Source organism: Rattus norvegicus, chromosome X (assembly GCF_036323735.1).
Source record: "Rattus norvegicus strain BN/NHsdMcwi chromosome X, GRCr8, whole genome shotgun sequence".
NCBI lineage: Eukaryota > Metazoa > Chordata > Mammalia > Rodentia > Muridae > Rattus > Rattus norvegicus.
This window is the reverse complement of record NC_086039.1, coordinates 50,016,607-50,035,244: the sequence shown is the minus strand read 5'-3', so window position 1 is coordinate 50,035,244 and position 18,638 is coordinate 50,016,607.

Below are 18,638 nucleotides of genomic sequence, written 5' to 3'. Positions count from 1 at the left end.
AACAGAATTTTGGTGTGTGCTCTGAACATGAATCCAGAGGACTTTAAATCTATCTTACATTTCCTTCTATGTTTCTGGAATACATGGTTGGAATATTTATATTCAGAAACGGGCAGAATTCGAGCTCATTTTTGTATGACACTTGTAGGTTATTATGGAAGGAAAGGAAAACTTAAACCCACTATAACTGCTGTAACTCAGGATAATAGTAAAACAGAAACAATAACCCATTCATAAAGAACTAATAACATACAATAGGAAAAGGATCTCTGTCCACTGAGGTATTTGTTGAGGGAAAATGAAATGTGCAGAGTAGACTAGAATAAACTATTCAAAAATACCATATAATATCCTAAATATGAATTTTAATTGATTCTGATACCATTTGCTTTTTGTGTAAGAAAAGTAAGCAAAATTATATATATATCTTGGATATTCCTATTATATAGAGATATAATATACATAAGAAATATGAATAATAGATTATCATCATAGTATCCAAATTTCAGAATATCAAAGAAATTAAATACTTTAAAAGAATATTTTATACCATCTTAGGAAAAATATTAGCCTTTTTTGTTTACGTGTGATATACACTTAACCAATACTGTATCTATGCAGATGTATAACATTGTGCTGTGGATTAAGTGTATGACTATAGATTCCACATTGACAATTGACAGGGTGATACTTTGAATGAGAATGGTTCTCTAATGTTCATATTTTTCAATAATTGGTCTCTAGCTGGTGGGTTGGTTTGGAGAGGATTATGAAAGGTGGCTTTGTAGAAGGAGTCATATCCTATAGACATGCAATAAAGCTTCCAAAACTTCCCTTCATTTCTATGATGCTCTTTGCCTCCTACTTAAGAGATGTGAGCTCTCAGTTTTTCGAATTGGCTGCCACTATGCCTTTACTACATTATCATGGACTCTAACCCTCTAAATCTCTAAGCTTACTTATATGCTTTCTTTTAGAAGTTGCTTTGGCCATGATGTTTTTTCACAGAATTAGAAAAGTAACTGTCATGCCTAATGTTATAGGTCAACTTTGACAATAATTCTAATTCAGATGCTCAATCAAACACTAATTTAGCAGTCTAGGTTTACTAAGAAGTGTCTTTGCAGTGATGATTAACATGTCAAGTCAGTCCACTGTAATCAAAGGGAAGCATTCATGATAATTTTGTTCATTTAACTGGAAAAATCTTTAAAGTAAAATTGAGATTTGACTATGAAGAAATCCTCCCTCAAAATCACAGCATAATTGTCTGTATTTTTAATTTTGTTTTACTTATTCACCGTATATCTTGCTCACTGCCCCAATCCTGGTCATCCCATCCAATAATCCTTCCCTCATACCAACTTCTTCTCCTCTTAGTACATGGAGGTTTCCCCTCCCCCCCCCCCCCCCCCCGTGTATCCTCAAACCCTGGCACATCAAGTCTCTTCAAGGCTAGATGTATCCTCTCCCTCTGAGGATAGACTAAGAGGAGATTCCCTGCAGGCTTTATAGCAGGTAGGAAACCTGATCCACAAAAAGCCAAGAACGAAACTTAGCTGCGACCATTTTATTATAATTGTTGCTGGACCAAAACTTCTAGAGTCTGGACAAGATAATTTTACTTAATTCATATTTATGCACAGAACAATTTGGGAAAAAAGTTTTCTGATAAGACATTATTCAGTCCCAAGTGCACAATTTAAGAAATGTTTGCATTGAGATACCTTGCTTCTTTCTGGAGAATGAGTAATGTTCTATAAGAAAGTGTCCTAGAATTTAGGGTGTCCAGGGATTGATTGAGATAACCACAATGCCTGTGAGATGTCAGGATTGGTCTGGCCCTAAGATTACAGAGAAATCACTTAGGATGTTGTAATGCATAGGAGCATGACTCATAAAAATGGGTTTTATGGACTAGAAGCAGTGCTCAAGATTTAGCAGGAAATAGTTTGGGTTAGGTAAGAACAAATTCTGGGAGACACAGGAAAAGTCTGTATAATCAAGCAATAAAAGATGACCAAGTTATAAAATTATATCATTCCTGGCACTCTAGGAATAGCAGTTTTGCCCTTAATTCCTTTGACCAGACAGACAGTATGTATAAATTTCCTGGCAAATAAGTGTGCAAAAGGTCATTTTTCTCTTTATACATGTGGATTCCTACAAAGTCTATTATTTCACTAAAATTTATTCACTCGTACAACAATTTGTAAAACTTATTGTCCATTACTTTTTGTGGTTATGAATATAGACCATATTCAAGAAAATTTATAAAATAAAGAATTTAATTTTCAAGAGTAAGGTTATTTACATTTTCAAAGAATGACTTTATGATCATTATGGCAGGGAGCATTATGGCAGGCAGACAGACATCACATTAGACCAATAGCTGAGCATTTACAACTGATCCACAAACACAAGCACAAGGTACACATGAGGGAGAGAGAGAGAGAGAGAGAGAGAGAGAGAGAGAGAGAGAGAGAGACAGACAGAGAGAGACAGAGAGAGACAGAGAGAGACAGAGACAGAGACAGAGAGACAGGAATATATAGAGAGAAACAGAGACACAGAGACAGACAGAGAGAAAGCAGACAGGGTCTAGTAGGAGCGTTTGAAACTTTAGGGCCCACGCCCTCAGAGACATACCTTCACGATCATGGCCACATCTTCTAATCCTTTACAAACAGTTTAGTAAATAGAGACTGAGTATTCAAATACATGAGACAATTCTCACTAAAAGCATCAGACTCACCAGCTTTTATACACATAAATATACTGATTATGTCTCTAGAAAGATATACTGCACTATCATTGAACTGCTATTACAACATTAAGCACTTATTTATTCAGTGTTTCATACATGCTCATTTCTGGGACTTGATGTCTATCAGAGAGCATGATTCCATGTTTTAAACTTAGTGACTACACTAATTCCTCTTACATTATTCAATCAACACCATTATTGCCTTTGAAAAGAAAAGCAATTGAATATTTTTGGGAAGAGAATACTTTTGACTTGAAACTCATCGAAAAACCTCTTTTTAAAGTCTTCACCATTATTTACTTCTTTGATTTTCTTAAAAGAATTGTGTGTGTTTGTGTGTGTGTGTGTGTGTGTGTGTGTGTGTGTGTGTGTGTGTGTGTGTGTGTGTGCGTGCGTGTGTGTATAATTTTTATGGGCCTGGATGGATGGCTAAGCAGTTAAGTGAGCTATGGTTGTTGTTCTAGAGGAAGTAGTTTAGTTTCTTTCATGGTTATTATACAAATATACAAACACACACACACACATAAATATACCACCACCAACATCACCACCAAAACTACCACCCCAACATACCTTAATTTTGAGGTGTGGGGAAACTTCTCTGTCTTGTCCAGAATATACTATGACAAGCAATTTCCCCCGTACTCATGCTCTTACAATTTTTCCATGAACTTACAATAGTCTTCAGAGTACTTTATAGATGTCCTATATGGGACATCTATACATGTGGTCACTTATTCTCTACATATTAAGTGGTTGTAGACCTTCTTACTGAAAACAATGTTGCAATAGTAATATTTTAGCAGTAGTTTCTTCTCTAGTGCCTGTGGCTTTTCTAGCCATAGGATCCTGGCTAGGTTTATAGTTCCTGACATAAATCATCTCTAATTAGTTGGACCGTCAACCTAAGTATACAGCAGTATGTTGACTCGATGACATAAGGATCATTAATGTGCCTTTGGGAATATATAGTTTTTACTATCACTTTTTCAATTCTCAGGAATGACAAGTAGATAATATTATTGATAACTTCCTTCCCATAGCATATTGAATAGCACATTCTGAAATTATGATACCTAGTCCTTTCAGAAGGAGAAAAACTTATTTTTCATTTTTATTGAAAGTTGATTCTTATCTCATGCAAGATATCCTGAAAACAGTTTCCCTCATCTTCATTCCTCCCATTTTATCCTGTCCTCACCTTTACTCATGGTCCTTCCCCCCTCTATCTTTCTTCAGAAAAGAGCAGGCCTCCTAGAGACAATATCCAATTTAAAAAAACTGCAATAACACAGTATAAAAGCACTCACACCAAGGCTGAGCGAGGCAATCCAATGGGAGTAAAAGAGAAAAGAACAGGCAAAAAGAGTCAAAGACCTACGGAGACCTACAGTTAGAAATAACCTACACTCAGTTATAGGATCTGGTGAAAAACACTGCAGGAATCCAAAATTGTTCCTTCAAAATCTGAAATTGCATATGCACCCTACTTTGTTGACTCAGTGAGGAATTTTCTTTTGGTTGTCTCCATCCCCTCTGATCCCCTTCTTTCCCTCTTCCACAGGATTCCCATTGCTTTGAGAGAAGAGATATGTTGGAGACCTCCATATAATGTCTGGCTTTGGGTCTCTACAACTTCCCCTAGAGTATACCAGAACACCATTTGGGAATAATCTCATTGAATTTTTTGTTTAGTTGTAATTGCTTCTACTGTAGGACTCTGGGCTATCCAGACTCTGGTTTCTGCCCCTCTGAGCAGTGACATACATGGCCTGTCTTCTATGGAATGGTGCTTAAATTAAACCAAATATAGCTTGGTCATTCACACAAGTTCTGTGTAACTATTGTTCCACAGCATATTTTGAAAGTAGGAGAGATTATCAGTGATAAGTTTTGTGTCTAAGTTTGTGTCCAGTCTTCTCTTTTGACAACCTTCCATGTACCTTCTAATGCTAAAAATACTAGAAGGCTTCATTAAGGCACCAGCTTTACCTCTCTGCTTTCAATGAGCTGAGTGAATGTTGTCCTTTACAATGTAAGCCCACTGTAAGTTGATAGAAAACAACCCTCTGTTCTATCACCAGACTGGATGGTTTGTGATTTCCACATGAGTCTCTCAGCTAGTAATTTTCTCTGATTATAAGTCAGACTCAGTATGCTTTATTGTTAGTAGTGACTTCTTAGATTACCCTTATAGATTCCAGGAGGTTTCTACTGCAGTATAGTTCCACACCATTCCTCCACATGTCCCCCAATTTAATTTATCTCTCCCTCCATCTACACTATCACTTAATCTCTTTCTTCACTACCTGATTTTATATATATATATATATATATATATATATATATATATATATATATATATATAGCTAGTTTCCCCACCCATTTCCAGTCCATCTGAAAAAGCATTTGCATTTGTATGCAAATTTAATGAGGTCAATGTTTTGACAGCTGAGTAATATTCAATTGTGTATTTATACCACATTTTCTTTACCTATTCTTCAATTGTGGGGGGGAATCTAGATTGTTTTCAGTTTCTGGCTATTATACATGAAGCCATAAAAAACATAATTGTCCAAGTGTTTTTGTTGTGTATTGGACTGCCCTTTGGGAATATGCCCAAGAGTGGTAAAGCTGTGTCTTGAGGTAGATCATACCGAACTTTCTGAGGAATCTATATTGACTTACACATTGGCTGTAAAAATTTACACTCCTACTAAAATTGAGGAGAGTTCCCCATGCTACATGTTCTTGCCAGATATCAGTCTTAGCCATTTTGTAGGTGTAAGATGAAACCCAAAATAGTTTGATCTGCATTTGCCTGGTGGTTGCAAATGTTGATCATCTCTTCAGTGTATCTCAGCTTTTTGAGATTCCTCTATTGTGAATTCTCTGTTTAGACCTGTACCCCTTTTAATTGGATTATTTGATTTTTTGATATGTGTTTTCTTAAGTTCTTTAAATATTTCTGATATTGGTACTCTACTGCATGTAAATTTGTTAAAAAAATATGTTTTCTACTCTATAGGCTTCTATGTTGTTTTACTGTCAGTATCTTTTGCATTACAAAAGCTTTTCAGTTTTATAACATACCATTTATTGTTGATCTTTGTTATTTGTATTTTGTTTAGAAAATTGTCTACTTAATCAAATGTATTCAAGGCTAATCCCTATTTTCTTTTCTATCAGGTTCATTGTACATGGTTTTATGTTGACTTCTTTTATCCACTTGGATTTGAGTTTTTTTCTGTGAGATAAATATGGTTTTACTTGCATTCTTCTACATGCAGATATACAGTTTGACCACCACCATTTTTGAAGATGACCCTTTCACTGTGCATTTCTGGCTTCATTATTAAAAATCGATTGTCCATTGTTATACAGATTTGTGTATGGTTCTTCGATTTGATTTCATTTATTAACATGTCTGTGTTTATGCCATTACAACACTTTTCTTACTATAGCTATGTAGTTCAACTTGAAATAAAGGAAGGCAATAACTAGCAATTCTGTTATTGTTTGGGATTAACTATCCTGATTTTTTAAATTTTTAATATATGAATCTGAGGATTGTTCTTTCAAGGTCTATTAAGAATTGTGCTGGAATTTTAATGGTTGTTGTGTTAAAGCTGTAGATTGCTTTTGGTCAGATGGTCATTTCTTTTCTATATTAATCCTTCTCATTCATAAACAGGGGGGTTTCTCTCCATTTCCTGATATCTTTTTCAATTTCTTTCTTCAAAGACTGGAAGTTTTTGTGATAATAAAGACTTTTATTTGTATTGTTAGAGTTACCCTAAATGTGTTGTTTCTTCTGATTTATTTTTCAATTAGTATGTCATTTGTATATAGGAATCCTACTGACTATTTTGTGTTACTTATATTCATCCACTTCACTGAAACTGTTTATCAGGTGTAGGAACTGCATGATGGGATTTTTAGGGCCATTTCTGTATGCTATCATATAATCTACAACGAATACTTTGACTTTGTTCTTTTCAATTTGTATTCACTTGATTTGCTTTAGTTGGCTTATTGCTCTAGCTAAAACTTCAAGTACTGTATTGAATACTTATAGAGCGAGTGAAAAATTTTACTTCATTCCCGATTTTAGTGTAATTGTTTTGAGAGCAAACCCATTTTTTGTATGTAAAAAATAATCCTATGATATCAAGAGGTAAGCAAAACCCTTTTCATTTTACGTATTTTAACTTTGTGTAAAATGACACTTAACATAATTTTTGTTATTAGATGGAAATATATTATACATATAAAATAGCACACTCTCATAACACATATATTTAAAAATATGGATGTTTATATGCATATATAATTTAATTTAAATGTCCTTTGCTGTAGGCAAATTTGTATATGGAAATCTATAGTAAAAACTACTTAAACAATTTGATCAAAACCTACAAAGAGTTATATAGGCTTAAGAATTAAATACAAGATTCATTTTTATTGGATACTTTATTTATGTACATTTCAAATGTTATCCCCTTTCTTACTTTCCCCTCTGGAAACTTTCAATCCTGAAAACTCCCTCCCCCTACTTCTATGAGGGCGCTCCCCCAAACACCAACTCATTCCTGCCTCCCCACCCTGGCATTTCCCTACACAGGACGTCTATCCTTCCCACGACCAAGAGCCTCTCCTCCAGCAGTGTTCAACAAAGCCATCCTCTACTACATATGCAGCTGGAGCCATGGTTCCCTCTTTGATTTGTAGTTTAGTGTCTGGGAGGGGAAGTCTGGTTGGTTGATATTTTTGTTCTTCCTTTGGATTTGACAGATTTGTAAATCCTTTCAGTTCCTTCAGTCATTTCTCTAACTCCTACATTACTGACTCTGTGCTCAGTCCAGTAGTTGGCTGTGAGCATCGGCTCTGTATTTGTCAGACTTTGGCAGAGCCTCTTAGAAGACAGCTATATCAGGCTCCTGTCAGCAAGTATTTCTTTGTATCTGCAATAGGGACTGGGTTTAATGTCTGTATATGGGATGGATCCCCAGGTGTGGCAGTTTCTGGATGACCTTTCCTTCAGTCTCTGTTCCACATTTTGCCTCCATATTTCTTCCCTTGAGTATTTTGTTCCTCTTTCTGAGAAGGACTGAAGATTTCATTCATTGGTTTTGTTTCTTCTTGAGTTTCATCTCTATGTATTCTACTAGGTCCAGGATTATATATGTCTGTTCTTCAAGGTACAGTAATGGTGGTTAAAACTTTGAACTTACTGACAAAGTGAATAGTCCAAGTAACTGAATTTTAAAATGTTACATACAGTCTTTTCCCTGAAATTCCTTCCCTTATATTGGTCTTTGTTTTGTGTTCTAGAGACAATCTGTAAATGTCAAGACTAGTAAAACATATGGAGCTTATCATTCATCACATATGTAATTATGTACTTTAGACAAGGAGAATGGTATCATACCAAGAAATGTTTGTTATTTGAGACCTTATATACTCAATTTTATCATTGTGTAATGATAACAAATATGTGGAGATGAACTACTTGCAAAATATATAACTTTGATTGCCTGAATACAATGGAACATTTTCAAGGAAAACGTGTCAATTTTTTAATCACAATAAATTTTCAGGAAAACTCCTTATGTATAAATAACAAATAAACTTAAATTTGGTGTATTATACACAGTTTTTAAATGTTCCATGTGTTTTAAGTCAAAATATTATTATTTGTGCTGTTTTGTACTGTCAAACTCTGCTTTCAACTTTCTATAGAGGGTGATACATTGGATATAATCTGTTTTCTTTTCTTTTTTTTTTTTTTTTTTGCTAGAATAAGAAGAACACATTTGGACATCTCAAAAGGACAAGTATTTAGATTTTATTATATTTGGATTATTTCTGAAATTGGCATCCTTTTTAATGGTTTCAAATCTCTAATTGCCAATTTTCTATATAGACAGAAATATTTTTATGTTACAAAATAAAATATTTTAAAGCCCATAGGAAAAAAAAAGCAAGTCGGAAATCACATATCTAGAAAAATGAAGGAAGGAGGAAAATTCTACAGAATATAATTTAAACCTAATGTACAAAATTGTGTTATCGTAAAAACTGGCTCTCACCTTCTATACTATAGAAATGAGGGGAGAGATGTTTTGTTACTATGCCAGTCTGTTACTATAAATAAATTCTGGAAGGAAAAACATGCTATCCAAATTATAGAAAATACTACATGTATTTAAATTCCAACTTTTAAAATTGATTTGGGGAATTGTCATTTCAATAGACAAAGGGATTTTCTGTGCAAGCTTAGTAATCTGAGTTCAATACATAGAAATCAGGTAACAGTGGAAAACCACTCCACAAAATGTCCTATCCCCTCCATTTTTATGGTGTGACTGATGACACATACACACAGCATATAAATACATCCACAATAATAAGAAAACACAAATCAACTTTCATGTTTTCAAAAGTGAATGGGTCTTTCTTGGGATCCAGTTCTTACAGGGGCAAAGGACCCTGGTAGGCATTGCTGTCAAACAGATGCACAAATACATGCTAAACCTACCATCTATCATAATTCAAATTAAAATCAAAATCAAAATCACAATGAAATACCACTTCATATCTATCAGGATGATTAATGATTTAATAGTTTCCAGTTAACTGTGAAAATGTCTAAACTTATGTAATTTAAATAGATAAATGATGTGTTGTAGTTTATAATTTTCAAGGCTGAAATATAGATTGTCTTGGAAAGAATTTTAGTTATAGAATATTTTCATGCTTCTAAGTTTTGTGTACATTAATACTTTTAATTGAAGTTTTATATGGTAGTTGATATCTCTCTCTCTCTCTCTGTGTGTGTTTTGTTTTGATTTTTGTTTCTGTCATTTTTCTTCTTCATTACTTAAGTTTGCTCTATGTACATATTACTATTACTTCTATAGTTTCTAAATGAGGTATATAGACTGATAGAGTGGGACTTTTTGGAACTCCAAGTGTCTATAATGACATAGAGATTTATTAATATTTATACAAGCTTAGGCCTTTAGACTGGACTCGCTCCTGGCTGACTAATTCTGGGCTTATGTTCTGCCATACGGCCTGCTCGGTTTCTTTGCTGATTTTTATGTCCTTCTTCTACTATGTCACACTGGAATATTTTTCTCTCAGAGAACCTCTGTCACCCTATAAATCTGGTACTCCATTTCCTGCCTAGATAATGGCTATCAGCTCTTTTTAAACACAATTAAAGTGTGAGGGAGGAAGAATGTGCTCAGGCAGGTGATAAGCCATAGAATAACAATAACAAAATCTGGATAGCACTCAGCTCTCTGCTGGTACAACAATCAACCATTGAATATACAGAAACAACCTTCACACAGTACACCCCAACAGATTATTAGATTCAGATATATGTTCTCTCCTAAGATATTCATTTAATATAATAAATTATTTATTACTATATATGTTCACTAAGTTAAATAAATTTTGTTAAATGGTATACTCATTTTCATTAAAAACATTTAAATTATTTTTAGATTCAAAGGTAATTTAGAACTGTATTAGGTAAATTGTATTGTGGGAATATGGATTTTTTCTAACCACTACTAGATCACATTTTAGCTTACTAACACTGTGATCTGCTATAATTTAGATCTGAAATATTCTATAACCTTCTTGTGTGAAAGACTCAATCCCTAAATTGATATTGTGAAGGGATCAAAGCAATAAAAGCATGCAGTCTTCAGATCAGTATCAGTATGTATGGCATTCAAGGAATTTCAGGATCCTCATGCCTTTCTCATTTCCTCTACAGTTCTCTCCATGTCGAAGTAGTTCTAAACTGCTATGATGTGTTACCACATCGTAGGTTGAAACAAAGAGAGTTAATGTGTCAATTGCTGAAGTCTATAAATGCATATTATAGAAAAGCTTTGCTGTTTCTAATTCATTTAAATGTCTCCTTATGTATCTAGTCTTAGTATGGAAGCAATTTAGTATTATATATAATGAATTAAAGTTATATATATATATATATAGTTATATATACATATATACATTATACACACACACACATATATATATATATATATATATATATAGAGAGAGAGAGAGAGAGAGAGAGACAGAGCTAACTATGTAACAAACACATTCATAAAGTTATTCATAAAAGAGAGTTCTTGCATCTTCAGTAGGAGAAGCTAAGATACCAGCCAGGAAGGGCTTAGTAAGTATTATTGTACTATTGAATTATTCATAAATCATGTTCTTCTCACAAGGCAAAAATATGATTTTCTTCTGTTGCTTTTTTGTGAAATATTAGAAAGTTAAAAATTAGGGTGTTTTTTTCTCAATAAATCCATTTCTCAGTCTTGTGAATGAAGTTTGATTTCAATTACAATATATACTGCTTATAAAAATACACTTTAAATACATAGAAACATTAAAATAGAAATATGAAGAGTAAAAATTTAGCAAAAGCATACACTGCTGTAATAATATGTTAAAATAAAGTTAAAAAAATGAAGACTGTCAGAAGTAAAGGAACACGTAATAATAAATATTCTGTAAAAGGATGCAGCACTTATGCATGTGTAGGTATTTAACATCAAAGCCGGAAACAGTGTAAAGCAAAAACTGATAAAAACTTCAGAGCAAAAGAGATAAATTCACTGTTACACTTAGAGACTTCAGCACTGCTCTATCAGTAATTGACAGGTGCAGAGGCAGAAAATCAGTACAGATATAGTTGAACTTAACAGCATCATCAATCAACTGGATCTAATAGACATTTATAGAACACTTCATCCAACATCAAGCAAATGCAGTCTTCTCAGACGTACACAGAACATTCCTCAAAATAGACCATAGCTTATATTAGAAAACATACCTTAACAAATTAAAAACAGAAGTGATACAATCTTCTCAGACAATATATTAGCCAGTTTTCCATTAGTATAGAAAATATCTGACATTAAATGAATTATAAATAGCAACAATTTAGTGTAGCACGCATTTCTAAAGACTTAAGTATAGAACACATTAACTCTCTTTATTTAGTCCTATTGTATTTTAGCACATCACTGCAATGCAAAGCTACTTTTAGGGGAAAAGTGTAGAGGAAAATGAGAAAGGTATGAGAATCCTGAAATTCCTTGAATGTCATATATAATGTTACTTATCTGAATACTACATGCTTTTATTGCTTCTATCCCTTTACAATATCAATCTTGTGGATTGAGTCTTTCACATAAAAGTGTTTGTGGAATATTTCGAATATAAATTGTAGCAGATCACCATATTATTAAATGTGATCATATGTGATCCAGTGATGGCTAGAAAAAAAAAACCCTATTTTCACAATATAATGTACCTAATACTATTCTGAATTGCCTTTCATTCTCAACAGTCACAAGAACTACATATATTCACAGGAGTACATGTAGGTAAAAATAGAATTAAATCTTTACAGAAGGACAAGAACACATAAATTATTTATGTTGAGAAGAAACAAGACGGTCTTCCCTGATAACTTCATTTTCTACTTTTAGAATATTTCAAATTATCAACTGCTTCTTTAAAGTCCTAAGTAGCTATAGCATGGTTGGAAAATGTAACATTAATAGACAAAATTAATTTACTTTTATGACTATTAAAGGAATTACATTAGAAAATGTGTATTCAGAAGAGTCACAATATTCCAGTTATTTTAAGGCAACAAAAAAAAAAAAAGAAAAATCATGTCTGGTAATTGTCTTGATTACCACTTATCAATGAGTGCACACCAAGTGTGTTTTTCTGTGATTGAGTTACCTCACTCAGGATGATATTTTCTACTTCAGAGTAAGGATAGTGTTGTCCTTCAATCAATTGCAAATGAGTAACACATTGTCATTTTTTCTGACTTTTGACTAGTTGTGACTCTCTCTAATCTCTCTATGAATTGCCAAAGAAAAATTCTTTAGTGAGTTAAAAGAACTACCCTTATGTGTGTGAATAAGAATATGTATCAAGAATAATAGGAATTATACAAATTTGAAATGTGGAAATTGTAGGCTCTTTTCTGAGAACCATGACCTTATACTCTTTCAGGTATTGATTAGATTTTCAGTACCAAACAAAACTTCCCTGTTTCTCAGCAAGCCAATGAGAGAGCTGTTGGTCATCTGTAAGGCCTAAGCTCTTCTATTGCACATTTATTTTTATTTTTATTTTTCTGTGTACACTTTTCTTTTTATTTAAAAAAGATTGTTTCTCATACAATGCATCCTGACCATAGCTTTTCCTCCACTCTTATCTTCCTTCCACCTTCTTGATAAGTGGACCTCTGATAATGAGGTCATGGATATTAGAAAGAACCTAATACTGTCATTTTTCTAAACCAGTATAATTTCTAAAGAGTTTCTAAATATTTGCTCTTTAATCTGCAGATCAATATAGATCTCATTTCTCAACTTGAAACATGGAAACTATTACAGGGAAGTTTTGTTTGGTACTGAAAATCTAATCAATACCTGAAAGAGTATAAGGTCATGGTTCTTACTCTGAAGTAGAAAATATCATCCTGAGTGAGGTAACTCAATCACAGAAAAACACACTTGGTGTGCACTCATTGATAAGTGGATATTAGTCAAAAAGCTTGAATTACCCCAGACGCATTGCACAGACCACAGGAAGCTCAAGAAGAAGGATGACCAAAATGCGGATACTCCCACTCCTTCTTAAAAGGGGAAAAATATCCAGAGGAGGAGATATGGAAGCAACGTTTAGAGCAGCGACTCAAGGAACACCCATTCAGAGCCTGTCCCACATGTGGCCCATATATATACAGCCACCAAAACTAGACAAGATTGTTGAAGCTAAAAAATGCATGTGGAAAGGGACTGGATATAGATATCTCCGGAGAGTCACATCCAGAACATGTCTAATACAGAAGTCAATGCTAGCAGCAAATCACTGAACTGAGAACAGGACACACTTGGGGGAATTAGAAGAAGTACTAATAGAGTTGAAGGAGCTTGCAACCCCACTAAACCACTACTGAAATACCGTACATGAACTGACCCAGGACTCCAACTGCATATGTAGCAGAGGATAGCATTGTTGGGGCACCAGTGGAAGGGGAAGCCCTTGGTCCTGCCAAAGTTGGACCCCCCAGTGCAGGGGAATATGGGGGGAGCAGTAAGGGGGATGTATGGGGGAAATACCCATATGGGAGACGGGGAGGGGAGGGGATGGGGGCTTATGGATAGGAAACTGGGAAGGGGAATGACATTTGAAATGTAAGTAAAGAAATATATCTAATAATATATATATATATATATATATATATATATATATATATATATATATATATATTATAAGAACCAGAGGATAGGGGCATCTGCAGCAAGCTTGAAACTTTTAAATATGGCAAGGAAGCTGCATACATGTACATTCAATATGAGTTTTTAAACAAGATGAGCAAAATGACATCACTTGAAATGCAAATGCAGATAGGAGGGGGCAGGGATAAGAAGTTGGACCCCATTTTTAGATAAAAAGCTACAGGCAATGAAATGTTGCTGAAAGAGGGATAATTAGGTTTTCCCATAAATGAGAACTAAAACAGTTACTTAATCCCAACCCTGAGTAATTCTTTTTTATTAACTTATGGAAGAGTTTATTTTGGCTTACACTGTAATCACTGAGCAATCTCTGTATTTTTTTTTTTTCAGAGCTGGGGACCAAACCCAGGACCTTGCGTTTGCTAGGCAAGTGCTCTACCACTGAGCTAATCCCCAACCCCTGTACTTCTTTTTTTAAATAAACATATTTTTTATTAATTTTCAGGAATTTAATATAATGCATCCTGATCACACTTGATTCCCATGTCTCCCAGTTCCACCCTTCCATCCTTGTGCCACCTCTTTCCCTCAAGAAACAGTCTGGAGACCATCTTGATGTCTATGGTCCATACAGCAACCAGAGGACCTATCAATAACTCTCAGTTTTTAGAGAGACATCAGCCTAACTTCAGTGGATTGTGATAGGGCTCAAATTCACAGTGGCTGCCTGAGATATCTATTTAACGTATCAAAAATGACTCTAGCCTGAGGACATATTCCTCAGTCCTGTCTGTTACCGAGTCATCCTGGCTGACATATCCTATATTATACCCTAGACTATCCAGCTTGGTTTCCCTTCCCTGATCTCTGACTCCTATAAAATCTCAGTCATTTTGACGAGTACTTTTGACCTCATGGCCTCTTGGTCTCTGCAAAGTGCTACTCTCTTTGCTCCCTTCCTCTCTCAATATCCCGACAACCTTTGTTTTTTAAAATTGGATATATTTCTTTATTTACATTTCAAACATCATCCCTTTTCCTGATTTCCTGTCCATAAGCCCCTCATCCCCTCTCGCTCCACCATATGGGTATTCCTCCCATCCATCCCCCTTACAACGCCCCATATTCCCCTGCACTGGCGGGGGGGTGTCCAACCTTGGCAGGACCAAGGGCTTCTCTTTCCACTGGTGCCCCAACAAGGCTATTCTCTGCTACATATGCAGTTGGAGCCATGGATCAGTCCATGTATATAGTCTTTAGTTAGTGGTTTAGTCCCTGGAAGCTCTGGTTGTTTGGCACTGTTGTTCTTATCAGTTGCAAGCTCCTTCAGCTCTTTCAGACCTTTCTCTAATTTTTCCAACAGGGGTTCAGTTTGCACAACTATATATCTTACTCCTTGTAATTTTTTTCTTTACCTTACATGTATTTTAGTATTTTTGGCAAAGAATTTTTAAGATTTATGTTTACATAAGGATAACAAACTAAAGATGAATGACATTGAGATGAAAATGAAAATGAAGTTCAGACAAAATAGTGGAAAGTATGGAAAAGTGGAAAGCAACAACAGAAAAATACAACATTTTCAGTAGCATTACTGATAAAAGCAGAAACTTGTTGCGTCAAGGAAGGGGGATGCTAACCGGATGAGGTTGGATTTGGTGGGAAATGTGGTGATGAACTTGTGGCAGGGGAAAACAAAAAGGGGATAAACAATTGGAATGTAAATAAATAAAATAATAAAAAGAAACAAACAAAAAAGAGCAACAATATCTGAAAATATGTACTCAAAGTCTTTATCAACATTGCAGATAACTGAGGGATAGGATATGCAGAAACTTTAACTAAAATATAGTGTATAGGTAATTTATTTTCAATAAAAATATTAATAAAAACAAAAAACAAAAGTAAAAATTGAGCAAACAAAGAATTATATAAGTAATCATATGCTGTTAAAAATAAAGGTGGAGCTGAAATTATTTTCTGAGTCGAGAATAGCTATAGGAAAATTTAAAAAATCAGAAAATGACCTGGCATATTAAAATACTGTATTTTCGTGGTGATGCATATGTGTCTATAACTCTAGTCCTAAGGGATCCTACTGCTACCATCCTCTCCTGGCCTTTCCTGGTGCATGCACATATATACAGGCAAACACCCATACATTAAAATACTGTATTTTCAATAATATTCGTGGAAAATGTTAGGAAATCAGTCATCTGGAGTGGACAGAAATAGCAGCATCAACTCAGCATTAGACAGTAGGAAAGAAAACTTCTCAGGCTAAAAATGGGGCTTACATTTTCTTCAGTACACAAGTATAAAATATATAAGAAAATCAGAATAATTTTTTAAAAAATGGTATAAAATTTGGAGTACTTTCCTTTTATATTTAACTGAGAACTGCTGAACGTATAAGTATAAAGCAGCTTGGCTAAAACTGTTAACGAGGTAAAAGTGAAAAAATATTTTTAATATTGAAACAAAAGTGATATTATAAATGTAAACAGAGAACTGAATTGGATTTACCAAATGTAGATTGATGTTTCATTATTAGGTTCAGAAATAAAAATTAATATATAAAATATTATATATAATTATTGTATATTATATTTATATTATAATGTGTATTTGTAATATAATATACACTATATAATAGTAAATAATATTACTATATCATATTTATTATCAAATTTCTATTATTAATTATAAATGTATTTTTTATAGAAGTATATAATATAATAAAATAATATAAAAATGCACAGATATTATATCTAGTATTATTATATATAAATTTTATACATATTATATTTCTATATATAACATTCATAAATATGTAAATGTTTTTATTTTACATTCATATATATGATATATGAGCATCTACTTATAAATAATTGTTTATATTAGTAATATATATAATTATCCATAAATGAGTATTGTTAGTTAATTATAATATATATTATATTATATGTATTATATATGGGTAGCATGTGATATACATATTGTATAATAAATGCTATGCATGTGTAAGTAATACATTAATATGACAATGTAGTATGTAGTATGCAGTATATAGCATATATTCTATATTACATACACATAGTATGCAGTGCATACTATGTATTGCACAGTATGGAATTGCAAATATGGACTATATCATGTAATGGTGTACATCATGTTCCATGTAATATGCAGCATGTTGCATGTATGTACTGTATACCATGTAATATTTATTATGCAATATGTGTGCAGTATGCTAAAAGTACCATACATGTGTCATATAGCATGTACCATATAGTTTTCAGGGTGTAGTATATACATAGCATATAGTGTAAATTTAGTAGTTGGTACTATGTACATGTTGTGTACTATCCATTATGCATTATCCAGCATGCAATATGTAGCATGTAGTATGTAGTAGTATGTAGTTTTTATGTAGTATATTTCATGTTGTGTGTGGTATAAAGCCTATACCATGTATCATTTATCATGCAGTAGGTATTACACAATACATAGCAAATTGCATGTAGCATATACCACATAGCATGTGACATGTTGAATGTAATATGAATAAAATATATTATATGGCATGCATTATATTATATTATGTATATTATATTGGTTAGTGTTCAGCATATAGTATATAATATATAATAGAGTTGATAATAAATATTATATATCATATATCACAGAGGATATATTATGCATATCATATATTGTATATAGTATATAGTACATAATATACACAATATATTATATGGAGTATATTACATAGGATATTTTATGTATTATGTAGTATATAGCATCTATTGTGTAGTACATATTATGCCTGCAGTATACTGTAAACAGTAGGTACAAAGACTGTGGTATGTGGCCTCTGGCCTGGATATTTTGTAATATTACATATTATATTAATAATCTTAAATAATAATGTATACATTGTATTATATATATATTTCCCTCATTTTTATTTACAATTTAAATTAGTGTAATTAAATTAATTTCTTTTCAGTGGTATCAGTATGGTACACCTTTCTCCATTACTTTGTTTTCAAATTGTTTTCCCAAATATAGCTAATGTGACTTTAACATGAAAATGAGCTCAATAGTTTGTAGATTTTAGATTTTATTTCTTTAGATTAAGTATTTTCAGAATACACACACACACACACACACACACACACACACATATGTATATGGCATTCATTGTAAAGATCTTTTTATTTCAATTTCGAATTTTGTACCATTTATATTCAATATGAACAGTGTACAGGAATTTTAATCCAGCAACATGGATATTCTGGAAAGGAGTCACCTCCAAAGACCTTCTAGATTTGTGTTATTCACCTGGAAATACACACATTTCATCCCTGTTGCTAGAATATACATATGCCCTTAGTGTATACTTTAATCGCAAATAATGAAGACAAATTAAGTTTATAGAAGGAAGTAGCCATGTTTGCAAGTGACATCTAATTGACAGGCAGTGCTGTGATGCTGTGACTGCAGTTCAATTGAGTATAGGCAAAACAATGGAATTCAACTGAGTTCAGTGCAGTGTAGTTTGG